Raw genomic sequence first — 16,511 nt, 5'->3', positions numbered from 1 at the left:
TGTATTTATGTTGTTTTATCTTATGCTTTATTAAATTGTATTTATGTTGTTTTGTCCTATGCTTTATTAAATTGTATTTATGTTGCTTTAACCCATGCTTTATTAAATTGTATTTATGTTGTTTTATCCTATGCTTTATTAAATGGTATTTATGTTGTTTTATCCTATGCTTTATTAAATTGTATTTATGTTGTTTTAACCCATGCTTTATTAAATTGCATTTATGTTGTTTTATCTTATGTTTTATTAAATTGTATTTATGTTGTTTTATCTTATGCTTTATTAAATTGTATTTATGTTGTTTTAGCCCATGCTTTATTAAATTGTATTTATGTTGTTTTATCCTATGCTTTATTAAATTGTATTTATGTTGTTTTATCCTATGCTTTATTAAATTTTATTGATGTTGTTTTATCCTATGCTTTATTAAATTGTATTTATGTTGTTTTAACCTATGATTTATTAAATTGTATTTATGTTGTTTTATCCTATGCTTTATTAAATTGTATTTATGTTGTTTTAACCTATGCTTTATTAAAGTGTATTTATGCTGTTTTAACCTATTCTTTATTAAATTGTTTTTATGTTGTTTTAACCTATGCTTTACTAAATTGTATTTATGTTGTTTTATCCTATGCTTTATTAAATTGTATTTATGTTGTTTTAAAATATGCTTTATTAAATTGTATTTATGTTGTTTTATCCTATGCTTTATTAAATTGTATTTATGTTGTTTTATCCTATACTTTATTAAATTGTATTTATGTTGTTTTATCCTATGCTTTATTAAATTGTATTTATGTTGTTTTATCCTATGCTTCATTAAATTGTATTTATGTTGTTTTAACCTATGCTTTATTAAACTGTATTTATGTTGTTTTATCCTATGCTTTATTAAATTGTATTTATGTTGTTTTATCCTATGCTTTATTAAATTGTATTTACGTTGTTTTAACCTATGCTTTATTAAATTGTATTTATGTTGTTTTATCCTATACTTTATTAAATTGTATTTATGTTGCTTTAACCTATGCTTTATTAAATTGTATTTATGTTGTTTTATCCTATGCTTTATTAAATTGTATTTATGTTGTTTGATCCTATGCTTTATTAAATTGTATTTATGTGGTTTTATCCTATGCTTTATTAAATTGTATTTATGTTGTTTTAACCTATGCTTTATTAAATTGTATTTATGTTGTTTTAACCTATGCTTTATTAAATTGTTTTTATGTTGTTTTAACCTATGCTTTACTAAATTGTATTTATGTTGTTTTATCCTATGCTTTATTAAATTGTATTTATGTTGTTTTAAAATATGCTTTATTAAATTGTATTTATGTTGTTTTATCCTATGCTTTATTAAATTGTATTTATGTTGTTTTATCCTATACTTTATTAAATTGTAATTATGTTGTTTTATCCTATGCTTTATTAAATTGTATTTATGTTGTTTTATCCTATGCTTTATTAAATTGTATTTATGTTGTTTTGTCCTATGCTTTATTAAATTGTATTTATGTTGTTTTAACCCATGCTTCATTAAATTGTATTTATATTTTTTAGCCTATGCTTTATTAAATTGTATTTATGTTGTTTTATCCTATGCTTTATTAAATTGTATTTATGTTGTTTTATCCTATGCTTTATTAAATTGTATTTATGTTTTTTTAACCTATGCTTCATTAAATTGTATTTATGTTGTTTTATCCTATGCTTTATTAAATTGTATTCATGTTGTTTTATCTTATGCTTTATTAAATTGTATTTATGTTGTTTTATCTTATGCTTTATTAAATTGTATTTATGTTGTTTTGTCCTATGCTTTATTAAATTGTTTTTATGTTGTTTTAACCTATGCTTTACTAAATTGTATTTATGTTGTTTTATCCTATGCTTTATTAAATTGTATTTATGTTGTTTTAAAATATGCTTTATTAAATTGTATTTATGTTGTTTTATCCTATGCTTTATTAAATTGTATTTATGTTGTTTTATCCTATACTTTATTAAATTGTATTTATGTTGTTTTATCCTATGCTTTATTAAATTGTATTTATGTTGTTTTATCCTATGCTTTATTAAATTGTATTTATGTTGTTTTGTCCTATGCTTTATTAAATTGTATTTATGTTGTTTTAACCCATGCTTCATTAAATTGTATTTATGTTTTTTTAACCTATGCTTTACTAAATTGTATTTATGTTGTTTTATCCTATGCTTTATTAAATTGTATTTATGTTGTTTTGTCCTATGCTGTATTAAATTGTATTTATGTTGTTTTAACCTATGCTTTGTTAAATTGTATTTATGTTGTTTTATCCTATGCTTTATTAAATTGTATTTATGTTGTTTTATCCTATGCTTTATTAAATTGCATTTAGGTTTTTTTAACCTATGCTTTATTAAATTGTATTTATGTTGTTTTATCCTATGCTTTATTAAATTGTATTTATGTTGTTTTAACCTATGCTTTATTAAATTGTATTTATGTTGTTCTATCCTCTGCTTTATTAAATTGTATTTATGTTGTTTTATCCTATGGTTTATTAAATTGTATTTATGTTGTTTTGTCCTATGCTTTATTAATTTGTATTTATGTTGTTTTAACCCAAGCTTCATTAAATTGTATTTATGTTGTTTTATCCTATGCTTTATTAAATTGTATTCATGTCGTTTTATCTTATGCTTTATTAAATTGTATTTATGTTGTTTTATCTTATGCTTTATTAAATTGTATTTATGTTGTTTTGTCCTATGCTTTATTAAATTGTTTTTATGTTGTTTTAACCTATGCTTTACTAAATTGTATTTATGTTGTTTTATCCTATGCTTTATTAAATTGTATTTATTTTGTTTTAAAATATGCTTTATTAAATTGTATTTATGTTGTTTTATCCTATGCTTTATTAAATTGTATTTATGTTGTTTTATCCTATACTTTATTAAATTGTATTAATGTTGTTTTATCCTATGCTTTATTAAATTGTATTTATGTTGTTTTATCCTATGCTTTATTAAATTGTATTTATGTTGTTTTGGTCTATGCTTTATTAAATTGTATTTATGCTGTTTTAACCCATGCTTCATTAAATTGTATTTATGTTTTTTTAACCTATGCTTTATTAAATTGTATTTTTGTTGTTTTATCCTATGCTTTATTAAATTGTATTTATGTTGTTTTGTCCTATGCTTTATTAAATTGTATTAATGTTGTTTTAACCTATGCTTTATTAAATTGTTTTTATGTTGTTTTATCCTATGCTTTATTAAATTGTATTTATGTTGTTTTATCCTATGCTTTATTAAATTGTATTTATGTTTTTTTAACCTATGCTTTATTAAATTGTATTTATGTTGTTTTATCCTATGCTTTATTAAATTGTATTTATGTTGTTTTATCCTATGTTTTATTCAATAGTATTTATGTTGTTTTAAAATATGCTTTATTAAATTGTATTTATGTTGTTTTATCCTATGCTTTATAAAATTGTATTTATGTTGTTTTATCCTATACTTTATTAAATTGTATTTATGTTGTTTTATCCTATGCTTTATTAAATTGTATTTATGTTGTTTTATCCTATGCTTTATTAAATTGTATTTATGTTGTTTTGTCCTATGCTTTATTAAATTGTATTTATGTTGTTTTAACCCATGCTTCATTAAATTGTATTTATGTTTTTTTAACCTATGCTTTATTAAATTGTATTTATGTTGTTTTATCCTATGCTTTATTAAATTGTATTTATGTTGTTTTGTCCTATGCTTTATTAAATTGTATTTATGTTGTTTTAACCTATGCTTTGTTAAATTGTATTTATGTTGTTTTATCCTATGCTTTATTAAATTGTATTTATGTTGTTTTATCCTATGCTTTATTAAATTGCATTTATGTTTTTTTAACCTATGCTTTATTAAATTGTATTTATGTTGTTTTATCCTATGCTTTATTAAATTGTATTTATGTTGTTTTAACCTATGCTTTATTAAATTGTATTTATGTTGTTCTATCCTATGCTTTATTAAATTGTATTTATGTTGTTTTATCCTATGGTTTATTAAATTGTATTTATGTTGTTTTGTCCTATGCTTTACTAATTTGTATTTATGTTGTTTTAACCCAAGCTTCATTAAATTGTATTTATGTTGTTTTATCCTATGCTTTATTAAATTGTATTCATGTTGTTTTATCTTATGCTTTATTAACCCCTTAAGCCCCGGAGCATTTTTCGTTTTTGCATTTTCGTTTTTGCTCCCCTTGTTCCCAGAGCCATAGCGTTTTTATTTTTTGGTCAATATGGCCATGTGAGGGCTTATTTTTTGCGGGACGAGTTGTACTTTTCAACGCCATTAGTAGTTTTATCATATCCTGTACGGGAAAACGGGAAAAAAATTCCAAGTGCGGTAAAATTGCAAAAAAAGTGCAATACCACAGTTGTTTTTTATTTATTTTTTTTACCATGTTCACTGAATGCTAAAACTGACCTGCTCTTCTTATTCTACAGGTCATTACGAGTTCATAGACACCAAACATGTATAGGTTCTTTTATATTTAAGTGGTGAAAAAAAATTCCAAAATTTGGTAAAAAAAAAATAAAAAAATAGCGCCATTTTCTAAGACCCGTAGCGTCTCCATTTTTCAGGATCTGGGGCTGGTTGAGGGCTTATTTTTTGCGTGCCGGGCTGTCGTTTTTATTGATACCATTTTGGGGTAGATCCGATGTTTTGATCGCCCGTTATTGCATTTTATTGCAATTTTGCAGCGACCAAAAAACGTAATTCTGGCGTTTAGAATTTTTTTCTCGTTACGCCGTTTACCGATCGGAATAATTCTTTTTTTATATTGATAGATCGGGCGATTCTGAACGCGGTGATACCAAATATGTGTATGTGGGTTTTTTTTTTATATATTTTATTTTGAATGGGGCGAAAGGGGGGTGATTTAAACTTTTATATTTTTTTATTTTTTTTTATATTTTTAAAAACTTTTTTTTTTTACTTTTTGCATGCTTCTATAGTCTCCATAGGAGACTAGAAGCAGCAACTGTCCGATCGCCTCTGCTACATACAGGGGACGAGCAGGTCCCCTGCATGCAGCAGAAATGGTCCTGTGCTATGAGCGCCGACCACTAGGTGGCGCTCATAGCGACAAGATCATGACAACCACAGGTGTCTGCTGCAGACCCTGGGTTGTCATGCACGCCCATCGGCGACCCGCGATCACGTGACGGGGTCGCCGGTGGGCGGGGCTTATGACGCGCTACCCGGAAGCGCGCGTTAAATGCTGCTGTCGGAGATTGACAGCAGCATTTAACTGGTTAACAGCCGCGGGTGGATCGCGATTCCACCCGCGGCTGTTGCGGGCACATGTCAGCTGTAAGAATCAGCTGACATGTGCTCGGTTCAGTGAGGGCTCAGCGCCGGAGCCCTCACTGAACCGGCGGTACGCAAATATGCGTACTAATACGTCCCCGGTAAGTAAGGGGTTAAATTGTATTTATGTTGTTTTATCTTATGCTTTATTAAATTGTATTTATGTTGTTTTGTCCTATGCTTTATTAAATTGTATTTATGTTGTTTTAACCCATGCTTCATTAAATTGTATTTATGTTGTTTTATCCTATGCTTTATTAAATTGTATTCATGTTGTTTTATCTTATGCTTCATTAAATTGTATTTATGATGTTTTATCTTATGCTTTATTAAATTGTATTTATGTTGTTTTGTCCTATGCTTTATTAAATTGTATTTATGTTGCTTTAACCTATGCTTTATTAAATTGTATTTATGTTGTTTTATCCTATGCTTTATTAAATGGTATTTATGTTGTTTTATCCTATGCTTTATTAAATTGTATTTATGTTGTTTTAACCCATGCTTTATTAAATTGCATTTATGTTGTTTTATCTTATGTTTTATTAAATTGTATTTATGTTGTTTTATCTTATGCTTTATTAAATTGTATTTATGTTGTTTTAGCCCATGCTTTATTAAATTGTATTTATGTTGTTTTATCCTATGCTTTATTAAATTGTATTTATGTTGTTTTATCCTATGCTTTATTAAATTTTATTGATGTTGTTTTATCCTATGCTTTATTAAATTGTATTTATGTTGTTTTAACCTATGATTTATTAAATTGTATTTATGTTGTTTTATCCTATGCTTTATTAAATTGTATTTATGTTGTTTTAACCTATGCTTTATTAAATTGTATGTATGCTGTTTTAACCTATTCTTTATTAAATTGTTTTTATGTTGTTTTAACCTATGCTTTACTAAATTGTATTTATGTTGTTTTATCCTATGCTTTATTAAATTGTATTTATGTTGTTTTAAAATATGCTTTATTAAATTGTATTTATGTTGTTTTATCCTATGCTTTATTAAATTGTATTTATGTTGTTTTATCCTATACTTTATTAAATTGTATTTATGTTGTTTTATCCTATGCTTTATTAAATTGTATTTATGTTGTTTTATCCTATGCTTCATTAAATTGTATTTATGTTGTTTTAACCTATGCTTTATTAAACTGTATTTATGTTGTTTTATCCTATGCTTTATTAAATTGTATTTATGTTGTTTTATCCTATGCTTTATTAAATTGTATTTACGTTGTTTTAACCTATGCTTTATTAAATTGTATTTATGTTGTTTTATCCTATACTTTATTAAATTGTATTTATGTTGCTTTAACCTATGCTTTATTAAATTGTATTTATGTTGTTTTATCCTATGCTTTATTAAATTGTATTTATGTTGTTTGATCCTATGCTTTATTAAATTGTATTTATGTGGTTTTATCCTATGCTTTATTAAATTGTATTTATGTTGTTTTAACCTATGCTTTATTAAATTGTATTTATGTTGTTTTAACCTATGCTTTATTAAATTGTTTTTATGTTGTTTTAACCTATGCTTTACTAAATTGTATTTATGTTGTTTTATCCTATGCTTTATTAAATTGTATTTATGTTGTTTTAAAATATGCTTTATTAAATTGTATTTATGTTGTTTTATCCTATGCTTTATTAAATTGTATTTATGTTGTTTTATCCTATACTTTATTAAATTGTAATTATGTTGTTTTATCCTATGCTTTATTAAATTGTATTTATGTTGTTTTATCCTATGCTTTATTAAATTGTATTTATGTTGTTTTGTCCTATGCTTTATTAAATTGTATTTATGTTGTTTTAACCCATGCTTCATTAAATTGTATTTATATTTTTTTAGCCTATGCTTTATTAAATTGTATTTATGTTGTTTTATCCTATGCTTTATTAAATTGTATTTATGTTGTTTTATCCTATGCTTTATTAAATTGTATTTATGTTTTTTTAACCTATGCTTTATTAAATTGTATTTATGTTGTTTTATCCTATGCTTTATTAAATTGTATTTATGTTGTTTTAACCAATGCTTTATTAAATTGTATTTATGTTGTTTTAACCTATGCTTTATTAAATTGTTTTTATGTTGTTTTAACCTATGCTTTACTAAATTATATTTATGTTGTTTTATCCTATGTTTTATTCAATAGTATTTATGTTGTTTTAAAATATGCTTTATTAAATTGTATTTATGTTGTTTTATCCTATGCTTTATTAAATTGTATTTATGTTGTTTTATCCTATACTTTATTAAATTGTATTTATGTTGTTTTATCCTATGCTTTATTAAATTGTATTTATGTTGTTTTATCCTATGCTTTATTAAATTCTATTTATGTTGTTTTAACCTATGCTTTATTAAATTGTTTTTATGTTGTTTTAACCTATGCTTTACTAAATTGTATTTATGTTGTTTTATCCTAAGCTTTATTAAATTGTATTTATGTTGTTTTAACCTATGCTTTATTACATCGTGTTTATGTTGTTTTATCCTATGCTTTATTAAATTGTATTTATGTTGCTTTAACCTATGCTTTATTAAATTGTATTTATGTTGTTTTATCCTATGCTTTATTAAATGGTATTTATGTTGTTTTATCCTATGCTTTATTAAATTGTATTTATGTTGTTTTAACCCATGCTTTATTAAATTGCATTTATGTTGTTTTATCTTATGTTTTATTAAATTGTATTTATGTTGTTTTATCTTATGCTTTATTAAATTGTATTTATGTTGTTTTAGCCCATGCTTTATTAAATTGTATTTATGTTGTTTTATCCTATGCTTTATTAAATTGTATTTATGTTGTTTTATCCTATGCTTTATTAAATTTTATTGATGTTGTTTTATCCTATGCTTTATTAAATTGTATTTATGTTGTTTTAACCTATGATTTATTAAATTGTATTTATGTTGTTTTATCCTATGCTTTATTAAATTGTATTTATGTTGTTTTAACCTATGCTTTATTAAATTGTATGTATGCTGTTTTAACCTATTCTTTATTAAATTGTTTTTATGTTGTTTTAACCTATGCTTTACTAAATTGTATTTATGTTGTTTTATCCTATGCTTTATTAAATTGTATTTATGTTGTTTTAAAATATGCTTTATTAAATTGTATTTATGTTGTTTTATCCTATGCTTTATTAAATTGTATTTATGTTGTTTTATCCTATACTTTATTAAATTGTATTTATGTTGTTTTATCCTATGCTTTATTAAATTGTATTTATGTTGTTTTATCCTATGCTTCATTAAATTGTATTTATGTTGTTTTAACCTATGCTTTATTAAACTGTATTTATGTTGTTTTATCCTATGCTTTATTAAATTGTATTTATGTTGTTTTATCCTATGCTTTATTAAATTGTATTTACGTTGTTTTAACCTATGCTTTATTAAATTGTATTTATGTTGTTTTATCCTATACTTTATTAAATTGTATTTATGTTGCTTTAACCTATGCTTTATTAAATTGTATTTATGTTGTTTTATCCTATGCTTTATTAAATTGTATTTATGTTGTTTGATCCTATGCTTTATTAAATTGTATTTATGTGGTTTTATCCTATGCTTTATTAAATTGTATTTATGTTGTTTTAACCTATGCTTTATTAAATTGTATTTATGTTGTTTTAACCTATGCTTTATTAAATTGTTTTTATGTTGTTTTAACCTATGCTTTACTAAATTGTATTTATGTTGTTTTATCCTATGCTTTATTAAATTGTATTTATGTTGTTTTAAAATATGCTTTATTAAATTGTATTTATGTTGTTTTATCCTATGCTTTATTAAATTGAATTTATGTTGTTTTATCCTATACTTTATTAAATTGTAATTATGTTGTTTTATCCTATGCTTTATTAAATTGTATTTATGTTGTTTTATCCTATGCTTTATTAAATTGTATTTATGTTGTTTTGTCCTATGCTTTATTAAATTGTATTTATGTTGTTTTAACCCATGCTTCATTAAATTGTATTTATATTTTTTTAGCCTATGCTTTATTAAATTGTATTTATGTTGTTTTATCCTATGCTTTATTAAATTGTATTTATGTTGTTTTATCCTATGCTTTATTAAATTGTATTTATGTTTTTTTAACCTATGCTTTATTAAATTGTATTTATGTTGTTTTATCCTATGCTTTATTAAATTGTATTTATGTTGTTTTAACCAATGCTTTATTAAATTGTATTTATGTTGTTTTAACCTATGCTTTATTAAATTGTTTTTATGTTGTTTTAACCTATGCTTTACTAAATTATATTTATGTTGTTTTATCCTATGTTTTATTCAATAGTATTTATGTTGTTTTAAAATATGCTTTATTAAATTGTATTTATGTTGTTTTATCCTATGCTTTATTAAATTGTATTTATGTTGTTTTATCCTATACTTTATTAAATTGTATTTATGTTGTTTTATCCTATGCTTTATTAAATTGTATTTATGTTGTTTTATCCTATGCTTTATTAAATTCTATTTATGTTGTTTTAACCTATGCTTTATTAAATTGTTTTTATGTTGTTTTAACCTATGCTTTACTAAATTGTATTTATGTTGTTTTATCCTAAGCTTTATTAAATTGTATTTATGTTGTTTTAACCTATGCTTTATTACATCGTGTTTATGTTGTTTTATCCTATGCTTTATTAAATTGTATTTATGTTGCTTTAACCTATGCTTTATTAAATTGTATTTATGTTGTTTTATCCTATGCTTTATTAAATGGTATTTATGTTGTTTTATCCTATGCTTTATTAAATTGTATTTATGTTGTTTTAACCCATGCTTTATTAAATTGCATTTATGTTGTTTTATCTTATGTTTTATTAAATTGTATTTATGTTGTTTTATCTTATGCTTTATTAAATTGTATTTATGTTGTTTTAACCCATGCTTTATTAAATTGTATTTATGTTGTTTTATCCTATGCTTTATTAAATTGTATTTATGTTGTTTTATCCAATGCTTTATTAAATTTTATTGATGTTGTTTTATCCTATGCTTTATTAAATTGTATTTATGTTGTTTTAACCTATGATTTATTAAATTGTATTTATGTTGTTTTATCCTATGCTTTATTAAATTGTATTTATGTTGTTTTAACCTATGCTTTATTAAATTGTTTTATGTTGTTTTAACCTATGCTTTACTAAATTGTATTTATGTTGTTTTATCCTATGCTTTATTAAATTGTATTTATGTTGTTTTAAAATATGCTTTATTAAATTGTATTTATGTTGTTTTATCCTATGCTTTATTAAATTGTATTTATGTTGTTTTATCCTATACTTTATTAAATTGTATTTATGTTGTTTTATCCTATGCTTTATTAAATTGTATTTATGTTGTTTTATCCTATGCTTTATTAAATTGTATTTATGTTGTTTTAACCTATGCTTTATTAAACTGTATTTATGTTGTTTTATCCTATGCTTTATTAAATTGTATTTATGTTGTTTTATCCTATGCTTTATTAAATTGTATTTACGTTGTTTTAACCTATGCTTTATTAAATTGTATTTATGTTGTTTTATCCTATGCTTTATTAAATTGTATTTATGTTGCTTTAACCTATGCTTTATTAAATTGTATTTATGTTGTTTTATCCTATGCTTTATTAAATTGTATTTATATTGTTTGATCCTATGCTTTATTAAATTGTATTTATGTGGTTTTATCCTATGCTTTATTAAATTGTATTTATGTTGTTTTAACCTATGCTTTATTAAATTGTATTTATGTTGTTTTAACCTATGCTTTATTAAATTGTTTTTATGTTGTTTTAACCTATGCTTTACTAAATTGTATTTATGTTGTTTTATCCTATGCTTTATTAAATTGTATTTATGTTGCTTTAAAATATGCTTTATTAAATTGTATTTATGTTGTTTTATCCTATGCTTTATTAAATTGTATTTATGTTGTTTTATCCTATGCTTTATTAAATTGTATTTATGTTGTTTTGTCCTATGCTTTATTAAATTGTATTTATGTTGTTTTAACCTATGCTTTATTAAATTGTATTTATGTTGTTTTATCCTATGCTTTATTAAATTGTATTTATGTTGTTTTATCCTATGCTTTATTAAATTGTATTTATGTTTTTTTAACCTATGCTTTATTAACTTGTATTTATGTTGTTTTATCCTATGCTTTATTAAATTGTATTTATGTTGTTTTAACCTATGCTTTATTAAATTGTATTTATGTTGTTTTAACCTATGCTTTATTAAATTGTTTTTATGTTGTTTTAACCTATGCTTTACTAAATTATATTTATGTTGTTTTATCCTATGTTTTATTCAATAGTATTTATGTTGTTTTATCCTATGCTTTATTAAATTGTATTTATGTTGTTTTATCCTATACTTTATTAAATTGTATTTATGTTGTTTTTTCCTATACTTTATTAAATTGTATTTATGTTGTTTTATCCTATGCTTTATTAAATTGTATTTATGTTGTTTTATCCTATGTTTTATCAAATTGTATTTATGTTGTTTTAACCTATGCTTTATTAAATTGTTTTTATGTTGTTTTAACCTATGCTTTACTAAATTGTATTTATGTTGTTTTATCCTATGCTTTATTAAATTGTATTTATGTTGTTTTAAAACATGCTTTATTAAATTGTTTTTATGTTGTTTTAACCTATGCTTTACTAAATTGTATTTATGTTGTTTTATCCTATGTTTTATTCAATAGTATTTATGTTGTTTTAAAATATGCTTTATTAAATTGTATTTATGTTGTTTTATCCTATGCTTTATAAAATTGTATTTATGTTGTTTTATCCTATACTTTATTAAATTGTATTTATGTTGTTTTATCCTATGCTTTATTAAATTGTATTTATGTTGTTTTATCCTATGCTTTATTAAATTGTATTTATGTTGTTTTGTCCTATGCTTTATTAAATTGTATTTATGTTGTTTTAACCCATGCTTCATTAAATTGTATTTATGTTTTTTTAACCTATGCTTTATTAAATTGTATTTATGTTGTTTTATCCTATGTTTTATCAAATTGTATTTATGTTGTTTTAACCTATGCTTTATTAAATTGTTTTTATGTTGTTTTAACCTATGCTTTACTAAATTGTATTTATGTTGTTTTATCCTATGCTTTATTAAATTGTATTTATGTTGTTTTAAAACATGCTTTATTAAATTGTTTTTATGTTGTTTTAACCTATGCTTTACTAAATTGTATTTATGTTGTTTTATCCTATGTTTTATTCAATAGTATTTATGTTGTTTTAAAATATGCTTTATTAAATTGTATTTATGTTGTTTTATCCTATGCTTTATAAAATTGTATTTATGTTGTTTTATCCTATACTTTATTAAATTGTATTTATGTTGTTTTATCCTATGCTTTATTAAATTGTATTTATGTTGTTTTATCCTATGCTTTATTAAATTGTATTTATGTTGTTTTGTCCTATGCTTTATTAAATTGTATTTATGTTGTTTTAACCCATGCTTCATTAAATTGTATTTATGTTTTTTTAACCTATGCTTTATTAAATTGTATTTATGTTGTTTTATCCTATTCTTTATTAAATTGTATTTATGTTGTTTTGTCCTATGCTTTATTAAATTGTATTTATGTTGTTTTAACCTATGCTTTGTTAAATTGTATTTATGTTGTTTTATCCTATGCTTTATTAAATTGTATTTATGTTGTTTTATCCTATGCTTTATTAAATTGCATTTATGTTTTTTTAACCTATGCTTTATTAAATTGTATTTATGTTGTTTTATCCTATGCTTTATTAAATTGTATTTATGTTGTTTTAACCTATGCTTTATTAAATTGTATTTATGTTGTTCTATCCTATGCTTTATTAAATTGTATTTATGTTGTTTTATCCTATGGTTTATTAAATTGTATTTATGTTGTTTTGTCCTATGCTTTACTAATTTGTATTTATGTTGTTTTAACCCAAGCTTCATTAAATTGTATTTATGTTGTTTTATCCTATGCTTTATTAAATTGTATTCATGTTGTTTTATCTTATGCTTTATTAACCCCTTAAGCCCCGGAGCATTTTTCGTTTTTGCATTTTCGTTTTTGCTCCCCTTGTTCCCAGAGCCATAGCGTTTTTATTTTTTGGTCAATATGGCCATGTGAGGGCTTATTTTTTGCGGGACGAGTTGTACTTTTCAACGCCATTACTAGTTTTATCATATCCTGTACGGGAAAACGGGAAAAAAATTCCAAGTGCGGTAAAATTGCAAAAAAAGTGCAATACCACAGTTGTTTTTTATTTATTTTTTTTACCATGTTCACTGAATGCTAAAACTGACCTGCTCTTCTTATTCTACAGGTCATTACGAGTTCATAGACACCAAACATGTATAGGTTCTTTTATATTTAAGTGGTGAAAAAAAATTCCAAAATTTGGTAAAAAAAAAAATAAAAAAATAGCGCCATTTTCTAAGACCCATAGCGTCTCCATTTTTCAGGATCTGGGGCTGGTTGAGGGCTTATTTTTTGCGTGCCGGGCTGTCGTTTTTATTGATACCATTTTGGGGTAGATCCGATGTTTTGATCGCCCGTTATTGCATTTTATTGCAATTTTGCAGCGACCAAAAAACGTAATTCTGGCGTTTAGAATTTTTTTCTCGTTACGCCGTTTACCGATCGGAATAATTCTTTTTTTATATTGATAGATCGGGCGATTCTGAACGCGGTGATACCAAATATGTGTATGTGGGTTTTTTTTTTATATATTTTATTTTGAATGGGGCGAAAGGGGGGTGATTTAAACTTTAATATTTTTTTATTTTTTTTAATATTTTTAAAAACTTTTTTTTTTTACTTTTTGCATGCTTCTATAGTCTCCATAGGAGACTAGAAGCAGCAACTGTCCGATCGCCTCTGCTACATACAGGGGACGAGCAGGTCCCCTGCATGCAGCAGAAATGGTCCTGTGCTATGAGCGCCGACCACTAGGTGGCGCTCATAGCGACAAGATCATGACAACCACAGGTGTCTGCTGCAGACCCTGGGTTGTCATGCACGCCCATCGGCGACCCGCGATCACGTGACGGGGTCGCCGGTGGGCGGGGCTTATGACGCGCTACCCGGAAGCGCGCGTTAAATGCTGCTGTCGGAGATTGACAGCAGCATTTAACTGGTTAACAGCCGCGGGTGGATCGCGATTCCACCCGCGGCTGTTGTGGGCACATGTCAGCTGTAAGAATCAGCTGACATGTGCTCGGTTCAGTGAGGGCTCAGCGCCGGAGCCCTCACTGAACCGGCGGTACGCAAATGTGCGTACTAATACGTCCCCGGTAAGTAAGGGGTTAAATTGTATTTATGTTGTTTTATCTTATGCTTTATTAAATTGTATTTATGTTGTTTTTTCCTATGCTTTATTAAATTGTATTTATGTTGTTTTAACCCATGCTTCATTAAATTGTATTTATGTTGTTTTATCCTATGCTTTATTAAAGTGTGTTCATGTTGTTTTATCTTATGCTTCATTAAATTGTATTTATGTTGTTTTATCTTATGCTTTATTAAATTGTATTTATGTTGTTTTGTCCTATGCTTTATTAAATTGTATTTATGTTGCTTTAACCTATGCTTTATTAAATTGTATTTATGTTGTTTTATCCTATGCTTTATTAAATGGTATTTATGTTGTTTTATCCTATGCTTTATTAAATTGCATTTATGTTGTTTTAACCCATGCTTTATTAAATTGCATTTATGTTGTTTTATCTTATGTTTTATTAAATTGTATTTATGTTGTTTTATCTTATGCTTTATTAAATTGTATTTATGTTGTTTTAGCCCATGCTTTATTAAATTGTATTTATGTTGTTTTATCCTATGCTTTATTAAATTGTATTTATGTTGTTTTATCCTATGCTTTATTAAATTGTATTTATGTTGTTTTAACCTATGCTTTATTAAATTGTTTTTATGTTGTTTTAACCTATGCTTTACTAAATTGTATTTATGTTGTTTTATCCTATGCTTTATTAAATTGTATTTATGTTGTTTTAAAATATGCATTATTAAATTGTATTTATGTTGTTTTATCCAATGCTTTATTAAATTGTATTTATGTTGTTTTATCCTATACTTTATTAAATTGTATTTATGTTGTTTTATCCTATGCTTTATTAAATTGTATTTATGTTGTTTTATCCTATGCTTTATTAAATTGTATTTATGTTGTTTTAACCTATGCTTTATTAAACTGTATTTATGTTGTTTTATCCTATGCTTTATTAAATTGTATTTATGTTGTTTTATCCTATGCTTTATTAAATTGTATTTACGTTGTTTTAACCTATGCTTTATTAAATTGTATTTATGTTGTTTTATCCTATGCTTTATTAAATTGTATTTATGTTGCTTTAACCTATGCTTTATTAAATTGTATTTATGTTGTTTTATCCTATGCTTTATTAAATTGTATTTATGTTGTTTGATCCTATGCTTTATTAAATTGTATTTATGTGGTTTTATCCTATGCTTTATTAAATTGTATTTATGTTGTTTTATCCTATGCTTTATTAAATTGTATTTACGTTGTTTTAACCTATGCTTTATTAAATTGTATTTATGTTGTTTTAAAATATGCTTTATTAAATTGTATTTATGTTGTTTTATCCTTTGCTTTATTAAATTGTATTTATGTTGTTTTATCCTATACTTTATTAAATTGTAATTATGTTGTTTTATCCTATGCTTTATTAAATTGTATTTATGTTGTTTTATCCTATGCTTTATTAAATTGTATTTATGTTGTTTTGTCCTATGCTTTATTAAATTGTATTTATGTTGTTTTAACCCATGCTTCATTAAATTGTATTTATATTTTTTTAGCCTATGCTTTATTAAATTGTATTTATGTTGTTTTATCCTATGCTTTATTAAATTGTATTTATGTTGTTTTATCCTATGCTTTATTAAATTGTATTTATGTTTTTTTAACCTATGCTTTATTAAATTGTATTTATGTTGTTTTATCCTATGCTTTATTAAATTGTATTTATGTTGTTTTAACCTATGCTTTATTAAATTGTATTTATGTTGTTTTAACCTATGCTTTATTAAATTGTTTTTATGTT

Source organism: Phyllobates terribilis, unplaced genomic scaffold, assembly GCF_046119375.1.
Source record: "Phyllobates terribilis strain yellow unplaced genomic scaffold, ASM4611937v1 Scaffold_21__1_contigs__length_20361869, whole genome shotgun sequence".
NCBI classification, from domain to species: Eukaryota; Metazoa; Chordata; class Amphibia; order Anura; family Dendrobatidae; genus Phyllobates; species Phyllobates terribilis.
Note: the sequence above shows the minus strand (reverse complement) of the source record.